Below are 8,214 nucleotides of genomic sequence, written 5' to 3' on the forward strand. Positions count from 1 at the left end.
TTGCCTAAGCTCAAAAAAAAAAAGGATAAGCTCAGTGGAGACCGGACTGGCGATTCATCTCTGAAACCAATACAAGGCTCGTGCTGCGAGCCAAGTCTCCATGTGCATGTGTCATGCAGTTGAAACATTCCCATGATATGAATGAATGCAGGCGGTGGCGTATCTGCTGGTCACGGCGTCGGCGGCGGCTCTCCCGATCACGATCCGCATGCGGTCGGCGGTGGTCAACGTCTTCACGGACGCCATCGCCGCGTCCATCGTCCTCGGCTTCCTCGCCTTCGCGGCGCTCGCCCTGTCCGCCATGTTCTCCAGACACGCGTAGCACGACTATCTTAGATAGCCAAGCCAGCATGCAGTCGGCCCATCGTGAGTCGTGACATCCATCCATGGCTGTTGTAGAAGAAGATTAGTTAAATCCAGGAGAAAAACAAAGTTCAGAGTAAGCTCGTGCATACTCTTTTGTAGATGAAACTAGTTAGATCCAGGAGCAAAAAATAGAGGGAAAAAGAAAGAACAAAGTTCAGAGTTGCTCGTGGCATTGCTTGCATGACGACCAAAGTTGTCAAGAGAGCATTTTCATGACCACTTTGTGGGTTTTTGGGGTGAGAGAGGCTCGAACTCTCGACCTCAGGATCACTCACGTTTAGCTATGAGACCTACGCGCTAGCCAACTGCGCCACCACCCCAATGTTGTTTGCTTACTATTACTACCAATGCCAACCTTACTAATCTGTAGCACTTATTTGCAATGCCCCGTTCTTCCCAAACAATACTAGCAACCCCAATGTTTTTTCTCATAATAATTCTAAAAAACGTGTTTTCTCATAATAATTTTACTTAATGCTATACAACTGAAGTCAGTTGGCAACTTTTTTGAGCGAACACAACGACGTCTGCAAGATGCCGCACGCGAATCTTGATGCAAGGACAACATGGCAACACCCTGGCAAATTAGTTCGCTCCCTATCGTGCTTGTGTGACTACATCCGACATCTCGGTTGACTAGCAGCGCGAGACAAAAGGAAGAGTGACGCATTCGCTTCGAGAACATCCTCACTGCCCTAGTCGGTTCTCCCTCCCCATTCCACTCACCCACCAAGCTCATGCGTGTGTTCTCTTTGTCGTCGGCAAGGGTCGTGACTTTTCATTCCTTCTGTCCAGCGGTCACAAGGGTGGAAGCAGCGTCGTTTGTCATCATGAGTGCAGGGAGAGCAATGTGTCATCGTGGTGGAGGAGGGCAAGGGGTGGGGTGTGATCAGCATTGAGAGAAGATCAGATCCCGATCGAGAAATGTCCAATTCCAGGCTGGAGAAACGTCGTCCCCTCACCAAAATGGGATGAACTGGTGCTTGATGGAAGATTTGGGGGAACAAGGAGCGGCAACACTGGTCACGGTCGTGGGCGGATCATCAACACATGGACAAAGCGGCACGCTGGAGTAGCACCAGACGACTCCTAGAAGTGGCTGCCATCGACCTGTAGGAAGTGGGTGGATATGGCGGTTGGTGGAGGAGCATGAGTCGTTGTTCCCTTCTTCCAGTCTGGTGGCGGTGGGGAATTGTCACAACTACTCCCTCTTCCCACCGACGTCCATGGGTAATCGATGGTGCTGATGCAGCATCTCTCATGCCCACTGCCGAGGCACGCTCCAAGGTCTTGTGGGAGCTTGAGATGACCACCCCAACAGCTAATCTCTTGACGCGATGTTGGTTCATGGGATCTGGAGAGGAGCTCCCAACGCGTTGCCGCCATCGCAACACTGTTCGCCGGGATGACGAGCATGGCAATGTGTAAAGCATCCTTGATTGGTGAAGCTTAGTGGCTCTGCTCCTGCTGGCTTATGGCCAGGCATTGGTATGCGGCCAATCCCCAGAGGCTTCATCATCTCTACTATCCTACCCGGCATGTTCGCCCTCTTTAGCCACCTGTTCGTTGGGATGATGTCCTCGATGTCGTCCGCGCCAATGACAACATAGACCCCTTGATCAGCGGTATCCTACTCTGTCTTTACAACCTTGCCAGTTCAGAGGACAGGAGTAGGTAACCTTAGCAATGCCATGATGCATTGATCGAGGCAATTTTCACCGACATGATGCACTAACCATAGCAATACCCAATTGCAATTGCCATGATCGGTGCATCGTACCAGTGCTCAATTGCATGCATATTTATCATACTCTATTCATGCATACACATTTGTCCTACTCCGATCATGCATGCATAGTTTTTCTAGTCTGACCATGCATTCCATTCCTAGCATTCCATTCAAACTGAACACATATAGTAAGGTTACCATTCGAAACACTAGGCTAGCACATTTGTGAAGGAAATATGCCCTAGAGGCAATAATAAAGTTGTTATTTATATTTCCTTATATCATGATAAATGTTTATTATTCATGCTAGAATTTTATTAACCAGAAACTTAGTACATGTGTGGATACATAAACAAACAGAGTGTCACTAGTATGCCTGTACCTGACTAGCTCGTTGAATCAAAGATAGTTAAGTTTCCTAGCCATAGACATGAGTTGTCATTTGATTAACGGGATCACATCATTAGAGAATGATGTGATTGACTTGACCCATTCCGTTAGCTTAGCACTTGATCGTTTAGTATATTGCTATTGCTTTCTTCATGACTTATACATGTTCCTATGACTATGAGATTATGCAACTCCCGAATACCGGAGGAACACTTTGTGTGCTACCAAACGTCACAACGTAACTGGGTGATTATAAAGGTGCTCTACAGGTGTCTCCGATGGTACTTGTTGAGTTGGCGTAGATCGAGATTAGGATTTGTCACTCCGATTGTCGGAGAGGTATCTCTGGGCCCTCTCGACAATGCACATCACTATAAGCCTTGCAAGCAATGTGACTAATGAGTTAGTTGCGGGACGATGCATTACGGAACGAGTAAAGAGACTTGCGGGTAACGAGATTGAACTATGTATTGAGATACCGACGATCGAATCTCGGGCAAGTAACATACCGATGACAAAGGGAACAACGTATGTTGTTATGCGGTTTGACCGATAAAGATCTTCGTAGAATATGTAGGAGCCAATATGAGCATCTAGGTTCCGCTGTTGGTTATTGACCGGAGATGAGTCTCGGTCATGTCTACATAGTTCTCGAACCCGTAGGGTCCGCACGCTTAACATTCGGTGACGATCGGTATTATGAGTTTATGTGTTTTGATGTACCAAAGGTTGTTCGGAGTCCCGGATGAGATCAGGGACATGACGAGGAGTCTTGAAATGTTCGAGACGTAAAGATCGATATATTGAAAGGCTATATTCGGACATCGGAAAGGTTTTGAGTGGTTCGGGTATTTATCGGAGTACCGGAGAGTTACGGGAATTCGTCGGGGAGTATATGGGCCTTGTTGGGCTTTAGGGGAGAGAGAGGGGGCTGCCTAGGGCAGGCCGCGCCCCCCCCCAAGGCCTAGTCCGAATTGGACTAGGGGGGAGGCGGCACCCCCTCCTTCCTTCTCTTCTCTCTTCCCCTTCCTTCTCTCCTACTCCTACTACTTGGAAGGGGGGAATCCTACTCCCGATGGGAGTAGGACTCCCGAGGGCGCGCCATAGTAGAGGGCCGGCCCTCCCCTCCTCCACTCCTTTATATACGGGGGAAGTGGGCACCCCATAGACACACAAGTTGATCATTGATCTCTTAGCCGTGTGCGGTGCCCCCCTCCACCATAATCCACCTCGATCATATCGTCATAGTGCTTAGGCGAAGCCCTGCGCCGGTAGCTTCATCATCACCGTCATCACGCCGTCGTGCTGATGAAGCTCTACTGGATCGTGAGTTCGTGGGACGTCACCGAGCTGAACATGTGCAGATCGCGGAGGTGCCGTACGTTCGGTACTAGGATCGGTCGATCGTGAAGACGTACGACTACATCAACCGTGTTGTCATAACGCTTCCGCTTACGGTCTACGAGGGTACGTGGACAACACTCTCCCCTCTCGTTGCTATGCATCACCATGATCTTGCGTGTGCGTAGGATTTTTTTTGAAATTACTACGTTCCCCAACAATTTGATCATCACAAGATAGTAAACAAGCATTCACATAGCAAGAACACATCAAGAACCTAGCAAGCAGTTTGATCATAGCGACAACATAGCAAGCATTCAGATTATAGCAAGAACCTAGCACACAGTCTGCGAGCCACCGGTCGTGGATTGGGTTGCCGGCGGCGATGGGAGTGAGATGGCGCAGTTGATGGTGGACCATCAGAGAAACAGTAGGGTTGTGAGAGAGATGGAGTTTGGTGCGAATGTGTAGTGGGTGGTGACATCAAAGAGGGGAGGCAGTTATGAGACATCCCGTTGTCTCCCGCGCTTCCCAACATGTGCAGGCGATAGGCATGTGTGGCTCTCGCAAGCTTGGCTCTGAAGAAACAATCGATTCAGTCATTCCCCTTCAGCCTGGCCTGATACTGCTTTAAGGTTCATGTGGCCCAGGAATTGCATGCAGCCGAAGTAACCGAACGTCCTTTTTTTGCACCGCACGGATTTGGTTGGGCCTCCTGCAGGCTATCAAACGCATCATTGGCTATGATTTTCCTACTTTTTCCATCATCCAAGTAGGAAGATGTTCAAATATGGCAAATTTTCTCCTTCATGTCCAATTTTGGACTCTCCAATGTGAACTTTGACAACACGGCAATTTGGTGTTCTTTTTTCTAACATATCTTATGGCAATTATAACCTATATTTCCACATTTCCATGATTATTTCCATCAATCAATGAACATTCTTGTGAAGTTCCCCTGCTTTCAGTGACCAATGTTATCCCTAGAATTTTCCATGTCCCGCATTTTCCCCAAATTTGTCCATGGTCTTTAGTTAACGTTTATGTTTTGTAAGCTTGCCATGTGTCCATTTTTTTTTACAAATATATACACTTCTACATGTTCACTGAGAAAAAAAATCCCAAAATTTCCATGTAACCGTAATTTTTGTTCTTCACTGTCGTGGCCCATAGAGATTTAAAAAAAATCCATGTCACTTGTACTATATTTTAAAAAGATTACTATCATGTGCCGTAATCAGATGGAAAAACTAAGAATTTTGTTTCACTAAAATTACCATGGCAAATTTTAGATAACAACATTTTTTTAAAAGTTTGCACATGTGACCTTTTTAAAACAGTTTCTATATATTTTGCGATGTCACCAACAGATCCCCCCCCCCCCCCCCCCGAATTTTCCATGTCCTGCAGTTTCCCCATTTTTTGTCGCACATGGCAAATTTCCAGGATTTTTAAGTTAACAACTATTTTTTCAAAGTTTGGTGTGTGCCATTTTTGTGTCCAAACATATACCGTTGCCATGTTCACTGAGATTTGTTTTTTTTGAAAATTTCTCATGTGACCGTACTTTTTTCATTTGCCATGCCCTATAGAGAAAAAAATTAGAATTTTGGCATGTCACTTGTACTATGTTTTTATTGGATAGCCATCAAGTGTACTGCTCACATGGAAAAACATAGATTTTTGTTTTTCTACAATTGTCATGGCAAATTTTAAACCAAGGCCACTTTTCTTTTTGTAATTTTTGGAAATCCTCAATTTCTATTATGGCCACATCACGAGTTTTAGACTACTTTTTTGGATTTGTCCCATGGCAAACATTCTACAACATATTTATAATTTCCACATTGCAAACTGTTTAGAACATTTATTTTTGTACATAATGGCATTTTTGGTGTTTTGTGTGTGTGTTTTTCTCTATGTTTGAGTTATGTAGATTTGTAGTAGTTTCATTACATATATCATGGCAAATTAATCATCAAAAGGATGTCAACTATCTTTTGATAGTTCTGACATATGATGATATGGAGGAGTTGTTTGACCACAAAACATGGCAACTTCTTTTTTATCACACTTACATGCATTTTAAATATCCATGGAGACTTTTACTGTGGATGTTTTTTTGGCACTATACTGGACCAAAAAAAATTATTTGCACATATCATTACTATTAATTTATACATACCATGCCAATTGCATATATCATGGCAAAAAGTATTGTATATATCATGTGAAACATCTGTTTTTGTATATAGCATAGTTTTTGGACTTTTTTGCCTTCTTATTCTATTTTTTTAACATCAGTACAGACGCAAGCGCTCATACATACGCGCATACACTCACCCCTATGAACGCACACACACACACTACCCCTATGAGCACCTCCGAGACTGAGCCGGCATGTCATCTTGAAATTTACGAAGTCGCCGTAGGCGCCTCGTCGTCGACGGCAACGTCTCCTCCCACTGAAACGCATCGCCGGAAATCCTGAAATAAATCCAGGAATAATGCGAGCACCAGGACTTGAACCCTAGAAAACAGTGAATGAAGATTAGTCCTAAATCCGTTGTATTTTTCCTCCCACTGAAACGCATCGCCGGAAATCCTGAAATAAATCCAGGAATAATGCGAGCACTAGAAAACAGTGAATGAAGATTAGTCCTAAATCCGTTGTATTTTTTTTGTTGAACTTACCATGCCAAAACAATCTACTATCTATACTATTACCTCCTAAATACAAGTCGGTGGGGGAGTTCATGCACTCCATGTCGGAGTGGTGTGGCATGTCAAGTTTTCAAAAATCTGGGCTCATTGATGCCTGAGTGCCGCTTGCATTGCAAGTTGTACACAATCATGGCATCAGGCCCTGAGAGGGGCTTGCATGCCGATAAACCAATTATCCTGCTGGTTGTTGTTTTTTGAGATAGCTTACCAGGCTTGACTCCTGGTGAACTCCCGGTCACGAAACATGCATATAAACTGCTGCCATCTCTTCTCCGTAAGCGATGTGGTCCTAAAAAACTGTACGTTCCTTCGCCTTCGACAACTAAAACGGTACTGTATATTGTACTAGTAATATCAACAGCACAACCTTACACGTATGTGTCTTGATATGGCCCAAACGAAAAGCCCAATGCTATAAAACGGGGTAACCCATGGGCCGTCTGCCCGGCTCGTAAGGACGTTCGATTTTGCCTAGGGTTGGATGAAACTCAGTGGAGACCGGACCGGCGATTCATATGGCTCGTGCTGCGCGCCGGCGCCGCGCTCCTGGCTTTTGTGGCCATGGCCCTCGTCGCCTCCCCCCGCCACGGAGACTGGATGGACTTCCTCGTGCGTGTCATCTCTCTATAGCTTATTGCTCGATCGGTCATGTCATTCTTGAGAGTGTGCATGCATGATGTGTTCAAACGTTGATCATGGGCTGGGTGCTGGCTTTGCAATTTGCATGCTCCATTTGCTAGGTATCTTCTCGGGGTCTCCCTGGTGGCGTTCGTGCACTCTGCGGCGCAGGAGGAACTTTCGCCGGATGAGCCGCGGCGCTGCCCATGCCAGTTTTCTTGATATCGCCGGCGATCAGGTGAAGTGCAGAGAATCTTGCTATCAGACCATTTTTGATGCAGCTACGGAGCTGTGCGGTGACTATCTGGTAGCTTAAGTTTTGCTTAGCCGAGTATCTCTATCTACGCATGTGTGTAGTTCAAACAATTGCGTACTAACGGCCCCGTGATTTGAATGAATGCGTATCTGCTGGTCACGGCGTCGGCGGTGGCTCTCCCGATCACGGTCCGCATGAGCTCGGCAGTGGTCAACATCTTCACGGGTGCCATCTGGTCCATCTGCCTCGGTTTCATGGCCTTCGCGGCGCTCGCTCTGTCCGGCATGCTCTCCGGCTGCAAGCTCTCCAGACAAGCGCACTACGAGTCTACGACCCAAGTCCAACGAGCACAAAAGGAGAGGAAAAAGAAAAATACAAAGTTCAGAGTTGCTCTTGGCATCTGAAGATCAGATGTTTGCATGACGACCCAAGTTGTCAAGAGAGCATTTTTCGTCACCACTTTGTGGGGCCACCACCCCAATGTTGTTCTCTTCCTAGTGACAGCCTTACTAAGACTTGCTTATTTCATAGTGCTTGAATTGAAACCCCGATTACTCACATGCTAAGACTGGATAGTTATGAAATTCATGTTGGAGAAAAGGTGCAAGCAAATATATTCGAAAGAATTCCTTATATAACACTATCTTAAAGTTCGTTTCCCTATTTTAACACTGAAAAACTTTTTATTCCTTATCTAACACCGAATCTATTTTTTTTGCCTTTTATGGCACTTTTGTTTGATTTTTTATCTAATAATGTTTAGTTGCACATAAAAAGACATGTTTACCCC

At 45.6% G+C, this 8,214-nt stretch overlaps 1 non-coding gene across 1 annotated transcript; it reads right to left on the minus strand.

Annotated features, from left to right (window-relative positions):
* Positions 1-598: 598 nt before the first annotated feature.
* TRNAM-CAU (transfer RNA methionine (anticodon CAU)) lies at positions 599-686 on the minus strand. Its single transcript is given in 2 exon segments — positions 599-634; positions 649-686. It is a non-coding gene; the product is annotated as a tRNA-Met (tRNA).
* Positions 687-8,214: the final 7,528 nt, after the last annotated feature.

This window comes from Aegilops tauschii, chromosome 2 (assembly GCF_002575655.3).
Source record: "Aegilops tauschii subsp. strangulata cultivar AL8/78 chromosome 2, Aet v6.0, whole genome shotgun sequence".
Taxonomy (NCBI): Eukaryota; Viridiplantae; Streptophyta; class Magnoliopsida; order Poales; family Poaceae; genus Aegilops; species Aegilops tauschii.